General features: G+C 35.4%; 1 protein-coding gene across 1 annotated transcript in view; it reads left to right on the top strand.

The window, feature by feature from the left end:
- Positions 1-23,845, top strand: part of MDGA2 (MAM domain containing glycosylphosphatidylinositol anchor 2) — an 835,318-nt gene that overhangs the window by 460,391 nt on the left and 351,082 nt on the right. The gene's annotated exons all lie outside the window — the stretch shown is intronic.

Below are 23,845 nucleotides of genomic sequence, written 5' to 3'. Positions count from 1 at the left end.
GTGTTGAATGTATATACTTCTAATCTTTATATATAAGTATGTAAATGCATATTTGTATAAAAAAATCATGCTGTACATACTGTAATTGGTTTTGTTAACTTTACCTATGTGTAATTTCTGTTATTCTTATTTTTTAAAATGCACATCATGAGCAAAGCTATTTGAATTGACTTGTGAAAGACCAAAATCTCAGTGTAGAGTCTGTTTTTGATCCAATTCTGCTGAAAGTAATCAGTACCTAGGGCAATGCTGTGCCACCTGGAAATTGTTTGTTGATTTATTTTTGTTCTTGGTCTCAGTTTTCTACTTTTTGCTGTTAGCAGATATAGTTAAAGTCCTCTTGGTCTCCTTACTTTCTTCCCCACCAAGACAAATTAAGGACCTACATTCAGTTTGGTCTTTTGCATATGTTTCTATCGTTCCATTGTCTTTTTACAAGAACTTGCTTTTTTTTTTTTTTTTTTTGGCGATACATGGGCCTCTCACTGTTGTGGCCTCTCCCGTTGCAGAGCACAGGCTCCGGACGCACAGGCTCAGCAGCCATGGCTCACGGGCCTAGCCACTCCGTGACATGTGGGATCTTCCCGGACCGGGGCACAAACCCGTGTCCCCTGCATCAGCAGGCGGACTCTCAACCACTGCGCCACCAGGGAAACCCAGAACTTGCATTTTTTTGGTTAACTCTCTAGTGTTAGAATAAAAGGATTTTTTTTGTGATTCAGATATAAGTAACAAGTGAGGAGTTCCTGTTTTTCTACCCATCTTTCATTCTTTCCTTTTTTCTTTTCTTTCAATCAGGGTAAGTGTTGCATAGTTGGGAAAGTGATGGGAATTATATGTGATTTATCAGATCCTGTGCTGTATCTCATGTAATTATTCAGGTGACTGAGAAGTGGGTGACAAGGCTGCATTTGTGATTCACCTTCCACATTCAGGTGCTTGCACCATTCCTGTAAAGGATGAGAGAGAAGAAGCCCATGTCCAATCTTTCTAGCATTTCCCAGTCCCTTAGGCATCCCCTGGCATAACTAGGGCATCTGTAGCACATGTGCTGCTCTCTCCCTGTCCTTACGGGCCTTCAGGTTAACCTTACCCCTATGCTTCCCAACAGTATAGCCTCTGGACCCCCCTCCCCTGATCAAATATTTATAGTAACATATACTTTAAAAAATACTATATTTAGTGTTTTTCACATATAATTTTAAATGACACTAAATTTAATTTAAATGAATTAAACACTTCTATAATATAAATTTTTAAAGTACACATCTGTGTTTTTTGTTATAGTTTTGGTCATGAAGTTTTAAAGTACACAATTTCAATACCTTAGACACAATTCTAAAATCTAAAACATTCTGCAGATTGAATGGGTGTGTTTTGTTTAATTTTATTGGTGGCAACATCTAACCTGAAATGACTTGAATACAAAAACAGAAAAGACTTTCTGGTCTTTATTTACCCTACTTTGTCTGAATAATCATATGTTTTGCTCTGGAAATAATGTATTTGATTACACAGTGTTGCCACAGAGCCTGCTGGCTGTGTTATATTATACATGGTATATGTACTTTATTATCTTCATAAAATCTGAAATATTCTGAAAAACATTCCCCTAAGGCTTTGAATAAGAGATTGTGACTTGCATTGCCACTCCAATAAGTTTGATAAAAACAATAAAATTGTATTGCTGTGTTAAAAATCTAATACAAGAGGGAAATGACATTTTTAAAGACTTTTAAAAAGAGGCTTCTCTTCTTACTGCAAAGCCTTTTCAGTACTATTCTGCATTATACCCACTCTTTTCTGTTTGTTCATATCCCTTGCTGTCCAGATTCAGTTGTGCTTCAGGATCTTAGTTCACATTGTACACTTGGGTGGAACTGACAGCACGACTCCCTCCAGTTTTCCCAAGCCCTGTTAGTCTTTTAAGGCTTGTGTTACCTTCCAAGCAGCCATGCTTGAAGGCACTAGCTCTATTCCCTTCTTTTTATGCCTCCTTTGGGATTTTTCCCACACAACCTAAACTTGACAAACATCTTGTTCTATGTTGTTTAAGTTAAATGTCATGGTGATGCATACCATAGTGAAGTACTACTTTCAGTAAGTTTCTGGTGGCAAGGATTTATTAGAAAGCTGTCTAAAATTATAGTATTTGAGAGAATAACATGTATTCAATTATGGACTCTATAAACAAATGTGACATCTCAATAATATAAATTTTCCTGCGAATACCTTACCTTCAGCTCCAGAGGAGATTTTTTTTTTTTTTTTTTTTTTTGGCCACGGCTGCACAGCATGTGGCATCTTAGTTCCCTGACCAGGGATAGAGCCCACGCCCGCTGAAGTTGAAGCGTGGAGTCTTAACCACTGGACCACTAGGGAAGTCCCAGAGAAGATCTTTCTTATGGGGATCTAGACATGCGTTTTAAGTAGTTATGCCTATTTTGAAAGTTTAAATAAATAAATTCCTTCACATAGTAAATTTTCAAACATGTTTTGACTGATAAGAATACTTTACAATTGAGACAATTAGGCCTTTTTGGGAATCCATGTTATCCAAATATAACCTTGATTGAAAAACACAGTTTTTAAGCAACACAGTTTTTAGGCTCAAGTATGTTTTCTCTACATGAATATTTATACTTTAAAACCTGTCCTATCATTGTCAGTAGGAACATGACTAGCATATCAGTGCTGAGTTTAAACTTGGCAACCTTGACATCTAAAATTGGATTATAGTCTTAAGATTCATCTGGTACTTGGATTTTGATTTGATGTTGGACTGGTCGATTGAATAGAAATTCATTTTTATAAACCATAAACAAGTGAGCAACTTTATTTCAGGTGCTGTTGCCGTAACTACTTTTGGAAATGCTAAAACAATAGGATTAATTATTATTTTTTTTTATGCTTGAAGTCATGGTTTTAGAATCATCAACTACACTGTAGATTTCTATTTCTTTTTCTAAACTAATTCGTCAGCATTGGTAGAACTTGGAACAGAGTGTAGGCATAGAATATAAAATACAAAATAATCTGCAGATAAGGATTATATTTGCAACAACAAGCTGAGGCAGACTATGGCTTAGATTTAACAAAAATTCTAATAAATGATATTAGAATTTATCCTTGAATCCCTTGTTATAGGTTGTCTTTTAAAAATCTTCCATAAAATAGTAAGTTTATAGCCATCCTGGAGAGATTTCATAATAGTAAAAATGTGTATCTCTCATTAAACCCCATGTTCTGATCATAAGTTTCTAGACTTTAGAGCTAATACCTACCTAAAATAAAATTTAGTGCTAACTCCTCATTATTTTGATAAGGAAATTTATTTTCAGAAGAGGAACCTGCTGCAATGCTGATTGATATAAAATGATGTGATTTTATTAGATAGATATTTTGAAATATTTGTGACACTATATTAATATTTTGATCAATTTGGGAAGATTTATTGATTTAAATTAACAATTTCTTCCCACATAATTTTCTCAAATTTATTATAGTAGAAAAATTGGACCATGTAGGTTTTATAAAGCAACTACCAAATGTATTTCTTTTGGTTTTCTCTGTGTTACTATTTTGAGAAGATATAGCTATGTTTCTCAGTTTATCATGACCTATCATTTTGTTTCTTAAGAATTCTAAAAGCATTCCAAAATGAAGTATAATTCCTTTAAAAGTATATTTATAAACAAGCAGGTTTCATAACCACGTAACTTATTTTTTTGTAAAATCTGACCTAGTCATTTATACAAATATTTCTGATCAAAAGCTCATCAATTACAATTCTTCTTTTGCTGGGAAATAGCTTCTGAGGGTCTGAAAACTAACAGCTGTATGCTTAAGAAAAACATGCAGGATTAGTTCTACTTAAACCTGCTGTTTTCAAACATATTTATTCTTCACATCTTCTCCCTAAAACTATGCTAAAATAATAATAAAGGAATAAAACAACAACAATAACAACAAAACACATATCAACAGTGATAGAGGGAATGGGACAGGAGATGACAGAAAAACAATTTTGAAGGAAAAGAATCAGATCAGGGAATGGCCACTGCTCAGCATACTAAAGAAAACTTGAATCAAAGCTGTCAGTATGTAGGACAGAACTAGGCATATTGAGAGCTTGTTTGGAGGTTCCAGCAGGGGAGTGCAGCTACTCACATACCCTTGACCGAAGAACGGTCCTCCTCTATCGGGGAAGGTCGTCCTCTTCGACCGAGCACGCAGGTTCGGGAGGGACGCACATGGAGTGGTGAGGGAGGAAGAGGACACCCGCCTAGCCAGCCAGATCAGCCGAATCAACCCTGGCGATCAATGGGGTGACAGATGTCGCAGCCAGATCGCCCTCACATCCAGAACTAGGCATATTGAAATGTTACAGAATTCTTAAATAACTCAAGAATTGGAGACACCATTTAGCTCTTAGAGTGTAATTCAGTATAAAAACAGAAGACGTGGTTGAAGGTCTATATAAGAAGAGTTAAATACTCAGATCTCCTTTCACACTTCATACAATTCAGTGCCCAACTACCTCCCTTCTCCCACCAACTTCCTAGTCAAATCCCTGAAGAAGGCTAGAAATTTATTTTTGTGAGATGTTGAGCCAGAGAAACTTTGAACTAAGAAACATGGAATCATTGAAAACAAAAGGCAACATAGTCTTAAATCAGGGTTATTAAGTGAAAGTTTACATACTCATCACAATCCCTTTTGACACTTGGTTCTGAGAATTCCTTTCTGGTGGAATATTGGAGAATTCCTATCTAGGAAAATTGATGATCCCTGGAGAAAAGGCTACAGATCCTAACAAGAGGGTCCTTGTCAAAACAACCTCACTAATACACTCACAGTGAAGCCTACTGTTGATCAACAGAGCTACCAATAAGCTCTTTTATAACTGAGTCTTAGATGTGAGTATACCAGATAACCAAACATTTGAGACAATCTTCTAAAAAATAAAAGAGAGAAACTAAGAAAAATAAATGGGAAAAAGAATTCAGGAAACAAGGATACTTCAGGGAGCCCAACTACAAAATAAAACACAATTATTGATATTTTAAATTAGTGTTCTCAGAAAAAAGGGGAAATGTTGCATTCACATAACAAGAATAAGAAAAGAGAAACAAGGAATTTTCAGAGAACATCAATGAACTCTTAGAATATTAAAAATGTTAACATAAAAATCAATAAAAGGGATGGAGATAAAGTTGACGAAATCTTACAGATAATAAAACAAAATTTAACAACCAAAGGGATGGAAGAAGAAGGAGAAGATAAGATTAGAGAAATGGTCTAGCTAATCTAACATTTGAATAGAATTCCAAGAAGAGAAATAGAGATGAAGAAATTATTTTCTAAAAAATTAATAAAAATTTCTATCATATTTAGACATAGGTTTCTAATTAAAAAGCACCCACTAGGTGTCTAGCACATAGAGTAAGCAAGATCCACACCAAAACACATCCACATGCAATTCAAACACTAGGATAAAAATGAAGATCTTAAATGTTTCCAGTGAGATTTTCATTTTTTCCAAAATGATCACATATAAAGAATTAGGAATCAAAATGGAATAATAGAAATCGGAAAGCTAGAAGACAGTTAAGTAAAGCTTTTGAAATTCTGAAGGAAAACTATTTTCAAACTAGAATTTTTCTACACAACCAGACATATTTTTTTTCAGGTATTGAAGAAGAAAGAAGACATTTTTAGACCTATAAGATTTTCAAATTAGTTCTGCCACGTTCCCTTTCTCAGGACACTACTTTTATGTATGTTCCACCAAAACTGATTTAAAAAATAGGAGATTGTATATAGGAGAATATAGAAGGGAATCCCAAGATGATAATGAAGCAAAATACCATGATGATAGCTGTGCTTTGGAAGTCAAGAGCAACCAAGACAGACTGAGTCTGGGAGAAGAGACTTCATGAAGGATGTCTTCAGGAGAGAGATGCAACTAATGGGTTGTCTGATGGCTTAGAAAAGGATTTTACACTTCTCATGGAAAGCTTAATAATATGGTAATGATGGGTGTATACATGATTGAGGAAACAAAATGTGAGTGTTAATAACAGAACACAAAGAAAAAGTTGTATGAAATGAAATGTAACTGAAATATATTACAAGGTTCAACTCTGAAGATACACTTGGATAGTTAATGATAACAATAGCAGTTGACTTAACCATAAGTATATAAATATAAGGAATATGGGGAAGGAGGAGAGTTAGTATAAGAGAACTAAAGGCTTCTCTTCAACAGGAAGAAATCAATAAGACAATGTGAAAATGGAAAAAATCTATAAAGAGCAGTTAAACATTTAGAAATATGAAGGCAAAACCAAGAATGGTTAAGAGATGCATTAGAAAGGTTGCCTCTGGGTATTAGAAATACTTGAGGTTGTGTTTTGTATAATCGTTGGCTTTCTAAACTATGTGCAAGTACAATTTGATTTTTTTCTTTTTCTTTTTTCGGTACGCGGGCCTCTCACTGTTGTGGCCTCTCCTGTTGCGGGGCACAGGCTCCAGACGTGCAGGCTCAGCGGCCATGGCTCACGGGCCCAGCCGCTCTGCTGCATGTGGGATCTTCCTGGACCGGGGCACAAACCTGCGTCCCCTGCATTGGCAGGCAGACTCTCAACCACTGCGCCACCAGGGAAACCCCAATAATTTTTAATTCATAAAATATAAATTTGAAGATTTTGCCTTGGAGGTCCTTGTTATTAAGCTCCTAGAAGTGAAAACTAATCCCATTCCAAATTTTATCAGAAGATTGTTGTCAATTCTAATTATATTTACACTTTTTTTTAATTCTCCGTAAGAATTGATGTTCTTTGATATTTGACACCAAATCACCAAATAAAGTTGACTGAAAAGGTATCTTAAAAGAAAAGGACAGACAATAGCATAGGGAACATTGTTGCCACATTCTAACTAATTTTCCCCCCAACAGATAGAATAAAACTCTTTCACTACCATTTATTTACTGGTGATTTAGATGAAACATTTACAAAGTAAATTATTACCCTTCTTCATGCCACAAATATTTGAGAGGCTATTCAAAATATAGTTGCATTAAATTTTATGAGGCTAAAAAGGAATTTATTACATAATTTGTACCTTCATTGAGTTTGAACTACTTAAAGAGACAACATGAAATATATAATTTATTTAAATGGGACACAAATGTTAAGCAAGAAAGTAAAAAAGATAAATGATGCCACACAACATGAATGATGTGTCAAATGGCACAGAAAATGGAAGAGTGAGATGGTACTGTGGCCTCTTATCATTAAAAAAGTAGGATTGACATTGTAGTTTGAAGGATGAGATTTGACATGCATCTGAAAACTTCTGGCAGTTTTTTGTCCTGAACTCTCTTTTTCCAGGATGTTTGTGTAGCAAGCAGCCTTAGATATTAGAGTCAGTATCTGCCTCCAGAGCAGGAGGAAGATTTGCTTCCTGACCAGGATAATAAAGGTAATGTCTCCCTCAGGGACAAAGATTAAGTAGGTTTACTAGTAGGACCTTTTAAGATCAGAAGTTTCTTAAACTCCGATTCCTTAGCTGTGTCACAAACTGTGTACAACATTCACTTGGACTGCTCCCACATTGCTCCTATGGAAATTGAAGGAGGATAACCTATGACGACATGAGGCTCATCTGAGACTTGGGTGATAAAGTCCTTTGCTTCTGACCCAGGAGTCTCATGTCTTCTGTGAGCTTCCATGAAGCTGTGGCAAGCTAACTTGTTAGCTAGTAAATAGGGAAATACCCGAGTCTTCAGAGTTCTTACACAGTAGGTTTAAATAAACAGAAGGGAAAGCCAAATGTATTCCATAATGAGTGAGTAGTTTGAAGACACAGAAAAGAGAGTAAGTGAACTGTGTTTGGGGAATAGTGACAAAAATGGTGGGTTTAGAGGAAGAATGAAAGCTTAATTTGAAAAGTGGGCTATCATATTGTGTTGAGACTTTACTGCTAATGTTTTCAGACCATATGAATGATTATCTGCTATTTATGTGAAATATAAAATGAAGAAATTATAATTTTAGGACTTCAGAACTACTGATGAGAATCAGTATTCTCCTAATACTAATACTAATACTGCTTCATTTGACCGATGAAACAATGGCCACTCATAAGGACCTCCAATATCTGTCTTTGGAGGAAGAGAGTATATTCTACAATATGTAAAAAAAAAAACAACAAGATAGGTTCACAGAATTTTGAAGTCCTCGTACTAAAATATATTTGTTACCTTGAGATTCTTGAGGGCATTTAAACAATTTTTTGAGACTGTGTTTCCATAATTCTTTCACTTATTCTCAGCCATGACTGTATTGCTCACAGGGTAATAGAGGTCATACAACTTTAAAGGTTAGGGTTTGATTAAAACTTATTCTTAATTCAAAAAGAAATTAGATTCAGAGATGTTAGCTTAATAAGTTTTCATCTGTGCAGACACTGTTCACACATGAGACAAATCTTTTCCAATATCCATTAAACATTTTGTAAGCCTTCTTATTTCTGAAACATACTCCCCACTTTAATTTCACTTAGGTAGATTGTTGCATTTCATTATATTAAGAACAAGCAGTGAAATTTTTTGTCCTTGTCTATTAGATTTTTTATTACATCTTCACCTGAGAAATTAATGGGAGATTAGGATGACATGTTATCAATTTATTCTTCAGATACAATTTACCTGTGTTAGAATTATAAACGTCACAGTTAAAAAATATTGGCAATGAGTTGTTTGAGTTTATTTTTATTAGACCCATCAACATGACTTCTGGACAACAAAGTTTAGGAAAAATGTCTACAACGACTAATGGAAATTCTGGTAGCAAGACTAATGCCTTAAGTCAATCTCATGAAACATAATTTTCCTCACCACCACCCCTCCTCCCTTGGGTTGGAAGGTCTTAATGATGCTTGATATGGTAATTACAATGCTTATTAAAAATGGGTTGCTGTCATGGTAATTATCCTGTTAATAAATTTCAAGACAGAATTTTGCAGTTTTGTGTATCTGCAGTTGAAGAATGCTTGCTTATCAGTTATTTACTCACGGGACACATGACCAATCTAATTCCCGAATAGTGTTAGCATTACTAATAAAAGAACTTAGTAACACACAAAAACACCCTTTAGTGAAAACTACAGTGAGTATATAGAGACTCCTTCCGGGTCAAAGACCATGTCAGCGTCATGCTAAGAATGCTTAAATTCCTGTAATCTTAGACATGAATAGGCAGATAAAGATGTATATTACATTCCTTTTAAACCCATCTGATTTCTTCTCCTCAGATTTTTACATAAAGTGTACTTAGCTTCTGTAATATATTTTCAGCTTACAAGTCCTTTACTATTCCTTAAGTTCTTGTTCAGTTTTTTGTGCAACATTTGTAGATTTTTAAAAATTATGTTGCCTTTTCTAGGACTTTAAGTATGCAAACATATGTCTACCCTTTCTTTCACATTACCATTTTGTATATATGAACAAAGGCAATCTGACTCCCTGCACCTTTTTTTTTTTTTTTTTTTTTGTGTGTGTGTGGTATGCGGGCCTTCCTCTGTTGTGGCCTCTCCCGTTGCGGAGCACAAGCTCCGGACGCGCAGGCTCAGCGGCCATGGCTCACGGGCCCAGCCGCTCCGCGGCATGTGTGATCTTCCCGGACCGGGGCGCGAACCCGGTTCCCCTGCATCGGCAGGCGGACGCACAACCACTGCGCCACCAGGGAGGCCCCCTGCACCTTTTTTTACTGATTCTTTACTCCTATGTAATTTATTGTTGTTTGTATGAGACAGTTTCCAAACATTGTACCTTCTAGTGGACTCTCCTACCATGTTTAAGTTTGTCAGTATTTCCCCCCCAAAATTTAGTATAGCTATCAGGTGATCCACACAGTCTAAATTGGAAGTATTATCCTTATAATCAAGTAATTTGTATTCTTGCTAATAAAAATATTTATTTTGGATTCTTTAAAAATTAAAGCAATAATATATTTACTGTGTTGATTTGAATTGGCTTGTGGTAAGAATGTTTTTCACATAGACATTTGAAAATTAACATTCTGTTAACATTTTTTGTGCAGTTGATTGTATTGTAACCTGAAGGCAGAATCATATTTATTCCTGTTTAATTTTGTCTTATTTTTATCTGTGCATAAGTATTTTAAGATTTTAAAATATTTTTGTTGTAGAATTATATTTCCTCTTCATTTTCTATTTTTCTATTTTGTTTAAAATATTGTTTGTTTCCTAAATTTCATCAAATTCATTGCTAAAATATATCCTAGGGGCAAGACCAAGATCAACCCACTTTAATATGCTGTACTAAAGTACACCTCCAAATTTAGGCTATCAATTATGACCTGTGATAGACACTTTACAGATGTTTACCAAACCGCTGTTAATTTCCTTAATACACAGATGAACTCTATTTCCCAGTCTGTTTGTCTAGTGGGGTCATGAGACAAGTTTGGCCAGTGGAATGTGAGAGGAAGTGACATGTGCCATACTCAGGTTGAGTGTCTGAAACATCTCACACAGTTCTGTACGGAGTGTCTTGATTTATCTATCTCTCCATACAGAGGCTCCTGTAAAGTGTCTGAGGACCCATTGCTTTTTGAAGCCACACATGGAATGATTGTGAATAGCAAAAATCACCATTTATTTATTTATTTATTTATTTATTTATTTTGGCCATGCCACGGAGCATGTGAGATCTTAGTTCCCTGACCAGGGATCGAACCCATGCCCCCTGCAGTGGAAGCATGGACTCCTAACTACTGGACCTTCAGTGAATTCCCCAGAGTCACCATTTAGAGGAAAGCTACCCAGGAGACCTATAAGAGTAGGAGAAATTGCATTGCAATTTTCATGAAAGGAAGATTTTTTGTTGTTTTTTAAGCCACTGAGGTTTTAGGGATATTTGTTATACTTATTCTAATCACTATTTTCTTGATTACTATTTTCCATCTATTCTCCATTTCTACAGTATATTTATGAAATCATAGAGAGTCTTCAAAAATGTATTGGTCATTTTGTTCTTTTTAGCACATTTTAAGGGTCAGAAGTAAATACACTTTAACAAAAACAACCACATGAAAGAAAAGAAATCCATTTATTGATTATGTGTACTAAATGGATAAAGTAGGAAAATTACTAATTTCTCAGATTCCAATTTTACAATCCCTGCTCACAGTGTAGGAAATACTCCTGGTCTAAGACTTCTCTCCCTTGGAACTCTACGTTAATATCTTCTGCAGCTGAACCATTTTCTAGTTTGTCATTTTTCCCATTCTTTCATGAAACAAGAAGGGTAGAACTGTGTCTCAATGGAAGAATATAATGCCAATATGTCAACTTCATTCTATGACTTATTCTTAGTTTTTATAATGTCTCAAATTCTATTCATCAGGAAAGAATCCAATTTTTATTTGTCTAAAGTTGCAACAACTGAAGTATGAAGAAGTAGTTGCTATTTACTTAAGCAGACCAGTTTAATAAATTGGGTTAATCCAGTTTTACATTTTGACCTGCAGTATGTTTTAGACAAACAAGATTTAGTTTCTAAAGCTAAATATTAGTATAGATTTTTTTTTTTTTGCGGTACGCGGGTCTCTCACTGTTGTGGCCTCTCCTGTTGCAGAGCACAGGCTCCGGACACTCAGGCTCAGCGGCCATGGCTCACAGGCCTAGCCGCTCCACGGCATGTGGGATCTTTCCCAGACTGGGGCACAAACCCACATCCCCTGCATCGGCAGGCAGACTCTCAACCACTGCGCCACCAGGGAAGCCCCAGTATAGATTTTTTTAACAAGAAAAGAATATTCATCTGTGAAGGATGGTTCCTATAGCAAAACTGAAATCTGATTACCATTTTTATTCTAACCCCATGATTAATCACAGAGATAATATTTAAAAAGAGTTCCTGCATGTGTAAAAGTGGAGAATGTTAAAAAAAAAAAAAAAGATTTCTCTCAGTCATGATGTACCAAAAATATAGAATTTCCCGGATCAGCTATTGCAGTAGAAAATGTATTGGTGACCTCTGATACCTTCTTCTCATTCTTTATTTCTGGGTACACTGGAGTGACTTCCAATGCATGTACCTGAAAATTCTTTTCCTAGAGATTTTTTGGTTTCTGGAGTCTACTCTGCCCATATTCTCAGCAGGCAGAAGTTTTGAGACATTAATGTTCACCCCCATATCTTTGAAAAAATTATTAGTGGGAGTTGGTGTACAAGCACCTCAGCTACCATGGTCCTTGGATGGGATGACTCAGAGAGACTGTTTCACTGTTTCCCAGAGTTCCTCGGGAAAATTAAATTCTAATTCTTCACAATTGTCACCATTTTAATAATGCATCCTTTATATATATATATATATATATATATATATATATATATATATATATATTTTTTTTTTTTTTTTTTTTTTTTTTTTTTTTTTCCCCACACACACTTTCCCAATACCTTATGGGTGTTTCTGGGAACACTTTTCAAATGCCCATTTTGCATTTGAGTCTTTGTCATAGAGATTGCTTCTGGGGGAACTCAAAAAGACACATGTTGATAAAGGGAAGTATGATGATAAATTATTCTAGAATGTTAACAGTTTGATTTTAGCTTCAGGAGCGAGCTACACATCTGACTCATTTGTATTTTCATAACCTTTATCAAAAGTTATTTTGTACATAGTGAGTGTTAAAATATTGATTAGCATGTATTTTGACTCATCTAATTTGCAATATAATTTTCATGTAATTACCCAGTATCTTTTTTAATAATAAGTTCAGGATTTTGTCCAGCATCAATTTCAAGGTACAATTTTTTTTATTTCATCTCTAGAGAAGAGGAAATCTTGAATACTCTTTTATTCTCTTCTATTGGTGAGTTTCATTTACAGTGTCAAATTTAGTGGAACAGATTCTGAAGCATATCCCTGGGTCTATAGAAGACTTAGCTCTTCTTAATTCCCCATAAACATTGCATATTTCATACCTGTTCACTGCTTCTTATTCAGAGAACATAATGGAAGAGTTTCTTTGAAACCAGTTTAGCCCTATCTTTCTCAAGCTGATTGTTTCTCATTCATTACTGATCAAACACACCCTCTTAAGAGCTATTCACAGAGAACCGACTGGAATCCTTTCCTGATTCCACAGGCACACAACCAGAGTAGCTACCAACAGCTTTCTCTCAGTTGCTCTGCACCTGTTTCTACTGCCTTTAGGTCCTTGTGCTCATTCAACCTGATTCTGAAAATCCCAAGCATTCAGAGCCTTCTGGACTGGAGGTCCCCAAAGGCTACTTCCAATTATAGTCAGTCAGTTTGCAATGTTATTTGAGGACCCACTATATGTAAAACATTTTAACTAGAAGATATGGTGAGAGATAAAACAAAAACACAAGGCCTTTGCCCTAAACAAGTTTATAATTAGTTGGAGATTTGAAAAATAGACATAGAAAGGAACTTGTTTGAAAAATAGGCTGGTGAGTAAAATGTATATGTGTATTAAAAGTACTAAGGGAAAAGTGATATGAAATATGACATCAATTAGAAAGTCTATCCACTAGGTATATTAAAGAATTCAAGAAAATAGGTATAATTATTACATCAACGTACACTTAATTGCTAGGTTGTTAGGTAAAAACTATCAATTCTTGAACAAACTTATTTACTGAAAAGTAGCAATGTTTTTCACAAAAGTTGGTGACTATTCTAATGGGCAGCTATGTTGATATTTTTATGTTTATCTTTACCAACAAGTTGAAACAAAATGTTTGTGTCTAAATTCAGTAAATGTTCTTTCTCGTATCTAAAAAATTATTTAAAAGTTTTAGCTGTCATTTTAAAATGGTAAATTCATTGATTAAACCAAGTAAAAGGACCTTTAGAAAGCAGACCATTCACTATGTGAGATTCCTTAGCCTAAAGTTAAATGACAGGCAGATGTTCCTGCTGAGTCAACCAGAGACTCAAGATTGGTATTCAGTGTTCTGATTTCCAGTTCATGGACCCTCTGAGTCTAGTTTTCTCCCTGAGGATAAAGTCTACTACTATCAAATCTATATTGCATACATATTTCATTTTAAAAAGTTAGAAGCAATATAATTTGTACAAATAAAGTAGCAAATAAAATGATTTGAATCTGAAAAATATGTATGAGGATGTTTAATTAGATTTATTTCACATGTTTTTAAATCTAGCAAATTCTGAGTCTCACTGAGAGGATAAAGTAAAAGTTTGAGTAGTAAAGTATTACAGTTGAGGCTATATTATGTGACTAATACTTTCTCTGAATTTATTCAGAATGTATTACAGTCTCAAATTTAAAACAGTACCAAGAAAACCTAGTAAGCTTTGCTCTGCAGCTCTGTCTATACCATGAGTCAGATGAAATAATTTGGAATATTAATTCTTGGCTAGCTTTATAAGACAAGGTGGAAAGATACTCATAGAGGGTAAAAAAGCAATTAGATTTATACAAGATAAGAAACTCTTTAAAATTAAAATGACTTATACCTCCAAATTTAAATTAAGGCAAGATTAAAAAATTTTTTTTTTCCTTTGACAAAGAAAATGGTTCTTGCCAGCCTGGCCAAGGATATGACATGTGACCTTGTTTTGATACTTCATATTTTGAAAAACTTAGCTCTTTTCTCTTGATAGAGGGAGAAATTAACAGTTTTTACCATCTGTCCCATACTGGTATGGCTGAACACCATATATTAAAGTATCTGAAAAGCATGCCTACTTTCAAGCTCTTAAATTGAAAATGAAATGAAAGCATTTAAACTGCTAGAGTGCAGCAGTTTGTTTTGTTTTTGTTTTTAATTCATGGTCACTTGGGTTTAACACTAGGCTTAGAATATAAAAATTCATGTTTTTTTATGAAGTAACCATGAGGCATATATGTATTCAAGACATCCAGATGGCTGTGAATGAAGTCAATTTCAGCCATTTTCAGGTGTCCATCCCTAAGAGTTATATTCAAAACGTGGAGTGAACACATAAAGAAAGGCTTTTAGAAATATTTTCCAATGTTTAGAATGAGCTAAATTAGGGCTTCCCTGGTGGTGCAGTGGTTGAAAGTCCGCCTGCTGATGCAGGGGACACGGGTTCGTGCCCCGGTCCGGGAGGATCCCACATGCCGCGGAGCGGCTGGGCCCGTGAGCCATGGCCGCTGAGCCTGCGCGTCCGGAGCCTGTGCTCCGCAACGGGAGAGGCCACAACAGTGAGAGGCCCGCGTACCGCAAAAAAAAAAAGAAAAAAAAAAGAATGAGCTAAATTAGAGAAAGGGTAACAGATGCCGTTTTGTAATCCCACCTCCAAATGTTTTATTCCAGTCCCTCAGCGGAACCCCACACCTGCTTCCTGCAGACCTCTCCTATAACAGTAGTGCTCCTCTTGAATTTATCTGCATATCATTGCCAGATCCATCTCTCTTAATTCAGGGCTCATCATAATACTTGGCACTAAAAATTCTACATTCATTCTGTACTTTTTTACTAATAAAACTCCAAATTCCTTGTGCTTGTTTTTTTTTTTCCTACTTTTGACATGTAATCCTTCATCCTCCCAAACCAATGTCCTCCTCACCTTGCCTCTCCTCTTTCTCTTGCTCTCCGTATTTGGCTGACCTTGGCCCTCTCCTGCTGCTGAAGGGCCTGGGCTTACTTCTGTCTACACACTGCGTTCCTGTTGTGTCTTCTGCATCCTCATCTCCTCTGTTTTGACCAATTTCCCAACCTTGCCTACCCTTCAAGCTTCCTTGCTGACTTTTTTTTTTTTTTTTTTTTTTTTTTTTGCGGTACGCGGGCCTCTCACTGCTGTGGCCTCTTCCCATTGCGGAGCACAGGCTCCGGACGCGCAGGCTCAGCGGCCATGGCTCACGGGCCCAGCCGCTCCACGGCATGCGGGACCCTTCCGGACTGGAGCACGAACCCACGTCCCCTGCATGGGCAGGCAGACTCTCAACCACTGCGCCACCAGGGAAGCCCCCCTTGCTGACTTCTTGAATTCTTTCTTCATCTCTTCTCCTGGGAATTATAACTTTGTTTTTTTAACTTTATACCTCAAATATTTCATGTAATTACCTGCCTCTTTATGTTACATGTACAATATGCTTTGTGAATCCTCCAGGCCATTTTAAGATTCAGTTTTTAAGATTTTTAGAAAGGTGATGGTGAACATACAGTATTTTTTGTAACATCACCAGGGACTCCATGATGAAAAATATTAATATTCTCTAGCCCTCTCTATACCCTGAGTTATATCAAACATGAAGCGGGAGAAATGAACTTTATAAATAGCCTCAAATCATTTGAAGGCAATGTTTGTCATCAGAAGAGCTCAGGCCATGTCAGATTTTGTTTTCAGATGGGTTATGGAAAATCTTTCCTTTTTAAGAGCTTCGTGTTCTTTAGAATTGTGTGGAAGAACTTGTTTAATTGTGCATAATGCACAAGGTCAATCTGTCTCAATAGTTATTTTGTATGTTGACAGGTATTATATAATGATTCATGCCTATACATTTTGTTTTTCTAAAGGCCTTGTAAACTCCTAGAGAGCAAGGATCACCTTATGTCATTATTTAGTATACTCCTGTCCAAATGACCAAGCTCAATGCTGAACTTGCAGTAGGGTATACGAAACGGGTGTTTGTGGAGGGATAGATTAATTTCGGAGGTGCACCTAGAAGTAAAATCAAACTACTTGACCTAATCTCTTTCAGAAGGTGTATTTGAATGTTTATCTTTCTTTAGACGTGTGGCCCCTCTTTTATGACCTCCAAATTCTTAGAAATAGCCTATATAACTTAAATTCTGTGATTCCCCATTTCCTGTCATAAATAACATTGCCAAATAATAGTAATAATATTTAAACTCTTTATGGTTTTCTACTGCTTAAAAATTGTGTTCTGATAAATTTCCTGAGTCAAGATCCAGGCAAAGAAATGATGGCATGTGTCTGTATGTCCATTGGGAACAGATAGCAAATGGCTTGTGATTTTAATGGCAATTCACTGAGAGAAAACAGTATGCTGTAGTTGGAAAACTCAGTTTCTTTCCTTTATTTTATCTGTGAGTATGAAACAACGTTTTCAATGAGAGGATGACATCTGGAAAAAAATGCCTTCGAATAGTGTGCTTTGTGAGAGTGAAATCCTACTTCATATGGTATTATATATAGTGACCCATTCAGTATTCATTCAACAAACAATTCTTAAATGATGTCTGTGTGGCAGATTCTATATGACTCTGTGTTGGTGTTTTACAAAGTCAGAACAGTTCATATCATCAGAGAGAATATGATCCAGAAGAGATAGCTAAGATACTTGCTGTAGTAGCTGAAATGCTGAGCTAAGATTGAGAAATCATGGTTCCATGTTTTCTTATGCTGGCCGTGAGACTTGCTAAATTATGAATTCAATAAAGAGACAACTTTCCTGGGTTTCATGATTTTTTTTTCTTTCTAAATGAACAGATTGGACTAAAATATCTTTAATCACCACCAAAATTTTAAATTTCTTCATTCTGAATTTTTTATAGAAGAGATGCTTCAAACTAAACAAAACATCTAGAATGAAGATTTTGAGTGTGTGCTGGGGCATGGAAGAGATTAAAGCTCCAATAAACAAAAATTTACTTTTTTTCCCCTAAGAACAGTTCTGAATAATTATAATGTTATTTCAGTAAACATTTTTTGGGTACCTATTAGCCTTGGGGATATTAAAATGTATAAAGCATACTATCTGCCCACTAATAAGTTACAGCCTCTTTTGAAAGTATGAATAGATGTAAGCTCATAAACACAAAGATGTATTACAGAAGTCAGGGAAAGAAATAGTCACTAAATATTGGCATGATTAAAGGAAAGGCTTGAAAGAAAGTTATAAAGAAAGATAAGACTTAGATCAGTTGAGATGGAGAAGGGAGAATATTTCTGATTGGGAGAATAGGACTGGCCAAGGGTGGATATGAAATTATGTATGGCATTCTTAGGACAGCTTGACTATATTACATTGGTGGGAGAGAATGATTTGGGTAAAGGTTACAGGCCAAATATTTTCTGAATATTTAGGCAGTGGCCTGGAATGTAAACTTAAATAGTTCATTTATCATCTTGTGGGGAGTGAGGAGCCATATATGAATTGCTAAACAAGGATATGTGTATAGTTTGTAATGTGAAAAAAAAATGCTGGTAGAAGTATGAAGGATGAAGAGAGAAAGCAAGAAAAGCCTCATTTCCTACACCTGTGACTTGGGTCACTCAATTTAAATAGCTTGTTCGAGTCTTCACAGCATGTTGGTGGCAGGAATTAGAAAGTAAATCTTTTAACTATGTGATTGGTATCATGGTGAAATTGTCTTAGAATGAAATAATATCGGTAATAAAGAAACTCTGGTAAGTTTTCCTCTTTAGAATGTTATTTTTCACCAACTCAGCAAAACACTGTGAGCCTGAGCTGTTTTAAACTATTGTCAATAAGCTAATTTATTTAGTGAGCACACATTTTTAGTTTCTACTCTTTATAAAACAATACTAAGTGTGGAGAAGGTGTTAAAACTAATAGGAACTTAAAAAAGAATGAGAGAGTGTATTTTTTTAAAGAACTGAAAATATAGTCTCTGTGCTCTAGTTTGGAAGAGAATGGAAAATCTACCTGAAATGAGGTAACAGATTATTATATGGTTTATCAATTAGTACATTAGAAGATTTAGTTTTTCTTTTGTATTTCATGATTTCCTTTCCCACTGAATTTGTTTTATTTTATTTGAAGCACATGTAGACACAGAACATATATTCTCCGTATAATTTTGTAATTTTATAAGGTCATTTTTAATGGATTGTTGCTACTGAATTTTCTCACTCACCATAGTAAGTTCATAACCATTCAGTTCTGTCTGTTATATAGTCTCTCCTTGCAAGGTAAACATGCAGTGTTGTCCTAAAACAGGAATGAATCACTATAATTGGTCATTTTCACTACACTTGATAGAAAAAAATGAGGTAGAATGAATCCATTCAATATGCATAAAAAGTTATTAATTAGTAAGCCTTTCAATAAAGATTGTATAGCCTTTTCAAAATGTTCACTATGTATGAGTTCATTTCTAATTGCAGGGTTCTTTTAGTATATCTTCATACTTTTCTTTTCCAAATATTATACTGTGCCAACTTTAATTTTTCCTGTTGACACCTCTCAGAACTCACCATCCCTCTAATCTTGCCAAAATGCCCCACGTGTATTCATCTGCTTCCTTGCAACCAGAGCGTGTCCTCAGGAAGTGTTGTTGGAGATGCTTCTTTCTTTCTCACAGCCCTGAAGCCACATTGTGCTTCTTATCTCTGGTTATATATCTTGATCTCTTGTGAACCTTTAAAAAACTTAGAGATCCTTAGTCAATCTCCGGTTTCAAAAGTAGGTATCTGCCTCAAAGTTATTCCCTTTTCACACTCTGTCAAAATCCAAAGCTCTCCCTCAAGGTTTTTGAAAATTGCCCTAGTTTGTAGAGCTTTCTGCCTCCTGGGCTTCCGCTTCTCTGTCTCTGTCGCAGTGCAGTCCTATTTTGCCCAATCAGGAAGCATGGTCCATTTGATTTCACACAAAACTCCACAACCACCAAGGCTCCATGAACACAGTAAACTTTATTAAAACTTGCAAGCTATGATGGTGGCAGATTTGCATCCCACCAATGCAAGCAACTTTACCTGGACCTGGTGGAATTATTGATCTTCTTGTGTTCTCTTGGTGTGTTCAGATGCTCTATGTCTTCCTGGTGCCTTTATCCTGGTGCCTTTCTCTTTCTTTCAGGAACAGTACAATAATCTTACCCCCATCTGCCACCAACTCCTCCCTCATGAAAAACAATATAGCCTTCCTCTGAAGCCTAATAGGCTGTTCCTCCAGTCCTTCCAGTTTCACTTTCATCTTGAACACTTATAATTATATTTTCAAAAGAGTGATCTCCTTGGGGGAATTAGTGTGAGATTGTAGATTATAAAATTCCTCCACCTCATTAGAGTTACATAAAGAGTATCTAGATCTTTGTAACTGCACAGTGCCTAGGCAATATCTGTGATTGACTCTACTTGCTTATACTTTTTATTAATATGTATAGGTATATGTTAAGACCATAAAGGCAAACCTTTACCTTCAAGTCAAACATGAATATTGATAACTCTTTTCAAGTGTTTTAAGCACCAGAACTGGAAAGAAAAGAGTTATTTTCCAGTATTTCAAAGATTTCTCTTAACATTTCATTTAGTTGATTATTGTTATAATAATTTTGTAGCAAGCATTTGTTCAACAGTGCACTGAGAATCAATTATGTGCCACTAATCTGGGCACCACGGTCAGTAGAGTGTCATTCTTATGAGTACAGACATTGAACAAAGCTGCTGGGTTCCAATCCTGGATCTACCATTGTCAATTCTGTAATTTGTGTAACCATATAATCCATGCATTTTCACTCTCTGAACATCATGCAACTAATTCTGCTCGTTATTATTATACCAGATATATATGGTGGTTGTAAGGAGAAAATTATTTAGGACATTTAAAGTTCCTAGTTCCATGGCTGACACAAAGTCAAAGCTCAGGAAGGTCATCTCTTAGTTGCTATTAACAAGTGGCATGCTAGCAGTATAGAAGACTACAGAGTAGTTTCAAGAAGGATGGTCATCACTGTCACCATTTTAAACTTAATATGAATTGATGCTTCTAAAGAGGCACTTCAGTAAATTAGTGGACCACTTCTAAGGGTAGGAATTGTTCAGCGAGTTAATCTAATCACAAGAGACCATCTCCACAATTACTAGCTTTATGACCTTGGACAAATTGCTTAACCCCTTATTAAAGGGCAATAATGATATCTAGTCCATATAGCTGTTATTACCTAATTATTACAACTGCATTTACTAACATTAATCAAGTGCTTGCTATTTGCTTGGCAAAGTGCTGAGCCCATTTTAAGGATTTTGCCATTTAATTCTTACAACTATAACGGTTTAGTATGGTGACTGACATGGTAAGAACTCATTAAAGGATATCTAGAAGAAAAATTGTAGGAATGAAAATAAGAGGCAGTGGGATGTATCATATTGATTTTATTTGTTTATGCATAGGTACAAGAGACTTAAGCATATAAAATCATTATATCAATATTAATACTATTACTACTCAATAATAACAAAGATAACATTTCATAGCATTTAGTATGAATACACACTCTGTCAAGTTCATCACATGTTAATTCATTAAATATACACACTTTTCATTTTACAGATAATGAAATTGAGTGTAAAGAAAGATAAATGATATAAGACAGCAGGGGTATTTGATGGGAGTGAGATTCTGGAGGGAATAGAATAAAAAACTCAGATAGGTAACTTCAAGAAAATCTAACTTTCTTGCTTTGTAATAACAAGGCAGGCAAGAAGGAAATAGAAAAAGATACAGATAAAGTATGCTGGTAGTGGCTGGGAAGGTGAAGAAGTTTTGGTCTACTAAAATAGAAGGTAAGTCATTTGATGAGAATGTTGGCAGAGGCTGGGTTAGAGGTCTGAAGAAAATTCTGCATATTTGGAGCATTGGTGAGGCATGGAAATGCCATTTATTTCAAGGAGGGTGGCTTGTGAAACATCATGAAAGGCTCAGTTAGTTTGGCCTGTAGGTACACCAGGCAAGACAGAGGGAAAGAATAGGGGCCCCATGCAGGAAAAGTAACAATCTGGGTTTACAATTGCAGGGATAGACTGCCTTTTTGTATATCTCAAAGTTCAGGTAATAATCTTGTTAGAGGGTGGCTAAGGTGGAATTGAAAGTTACCATCTTTTTGGTAGAGGGTAGATAAGGAATTTAGAGTTAGTGAGGACTCATGCAGCACTGATGTGGATATTGAAATCACTGAGTTTGATGGCAGGAAACATGGTGGAGGAAGAGGTTGTAAACTAGCTATAAAAGAGTTCCTTAAGAAGTTGATGGAATGGATAGGTTAGCAGATGATGCAATATGAATAGGAAAAGAGAAGCTGCATATATATAGTTCCCTGTGCTACACAGTAGAATCTTGTTGTTTAACCATACTATATATAACAGTTTACATCTGCTACTCCCAAACTTTCAATCCCTCCCTCCCCGACCCTCCCTGATTTTTCTCTTTGTGTAGATTTTAACTTTATTTTAAATGCAGTTTTTAATTCATTATTTTCCTTTACTAGGCATAGTTTCTGGATGACTGTCTGTAGCTATTTGCTATAGGTCTCTGGCATTTTAGATATCCACAAATTGAAGAGAATATACAATTTACTTATAAGTTCCTTAGCTGTCTTCCTAACTTCCAACTGTCAGTTACGGACTGAAGCAAACTTTGAATCATTGTTACAATAATATTTTAAGGTTCTATCCAAGAACTTTGGAAAACTTTGTAGCTATATCTGTATTAATCATTTTCACGTGGCCCAATAAAACTAGTTCATTAAACACACCCCACAGTGAGATATAGTACAAATTCTGGTCCTTAATGTCTTCACATTTTGATAATAGGTGTTTTCAGAGACTGAAATTTTAAATTAATGTAAGGATTTAAAAGTGCTCCTAGGGGACATAAGATTATTTCCTCTGTTCCCTAGTTAAATTGCAGTATTATTATCCTTGGACTGTTAAGCCACAATTTTGTTGAAAAGAGGATGCTTTTTGTGGTGGTTCAATAAATGTAAAAACTATTGCCAACGTTGATGGAAATTTGAAGAATTAAATACATCATTGAATCTCAAAACATAAGTAATATGTACATGGAAAGAATACAATTTGAAGTTGAAAGAATGAAAATTTTCACCCCACTGGTTTTAAATATAATATGTACTACCATTATTTAACCATTATACTAAGGTTTGTGCTAAAATACAGGGATTGTACTTTAATGCACAGGAGAGAAAATGTGAGAGTTTGTATATATCAAACACATTATATCAAACACATTCTTATCACAATCATTCCAGAATACGTAAAATAAATAAGAAAGTGATATGATATAATAGGAAACATGAGCAATGCATTTGGTCTTGTCTCTAATAGTAAATGGCTATGGGAAAGTAATAAATTGTCTTTAAAGTCAGGTTTTCTGTTGCTAGAAAAGGAACAGTGGTAATAACCTTTGCAAAGCTGTTTTGAAAGGGGCGGGGGAGAGGGAGAGAGATTGATTGATTCATCTAGTTACCTAATTACAATACTAGGGTAACTTAAACCATCTTTACCTGTGTGCTATCCCTTTATCTGAATCTGCAGCTCAATACTATAGTTTTGTTGTGGTTTTCTGGTATCTTATGAGCTGATTGCTTTACTTCATCAGACCCAAGTGTTATTTTGAAACTGTGCTTCCTAGAGAGGGCCAAGGGGCCAGTTAATCTAGTTGAGCAAGAACTCTTTAATAATCCCTCTTAGACAAAGGAATGATCTCAAGATAAGTATTTTTAAAAGGAACAAGAACTTGTGTGTCTGAATACTATACATCAAAATGGGCAAATTAACTGAAATTTCATATCAAGAACCAACTGATGATTAAATTTTTGATGATTAAACTGATAATGCAATAATACATAGAAAGTAAAGCTACTTTGAAAACTTTTTGTAAAATTATTGGTTATTCAGCAAAAAAATGAAATATTAATGATCTACGTTCTTCCGAATAAACTTGAGCCTGGATCTTCTGAAACTGTTGTTATTTTATTAAATTAGCATTTCATGTCACATATTTACAAACGTTGCTATGTGTGGAGATTCTTTCAATTAAATCGCAACTCTATTAACAAAATA

This window comes from Physeter macrocephalus, chromosome 11 (assembly GCF_002837175.3).
Source record: "Physeter macrocephalus isolate SW-GA chromosome 11, ASM283717v5, whole genome shotgun sequence".
NCBI classification, from domain to species: Eukaryota; Metazoa; Chordata; class Mammalia; order Artiodactyla; family Physeteridae; genus Physeter; species Physeter macrocephalus.
Note: the sequence above shows the minus strand (reverse complement) of the source record. Positions and strands in the feature narration are given on the sequence as shown.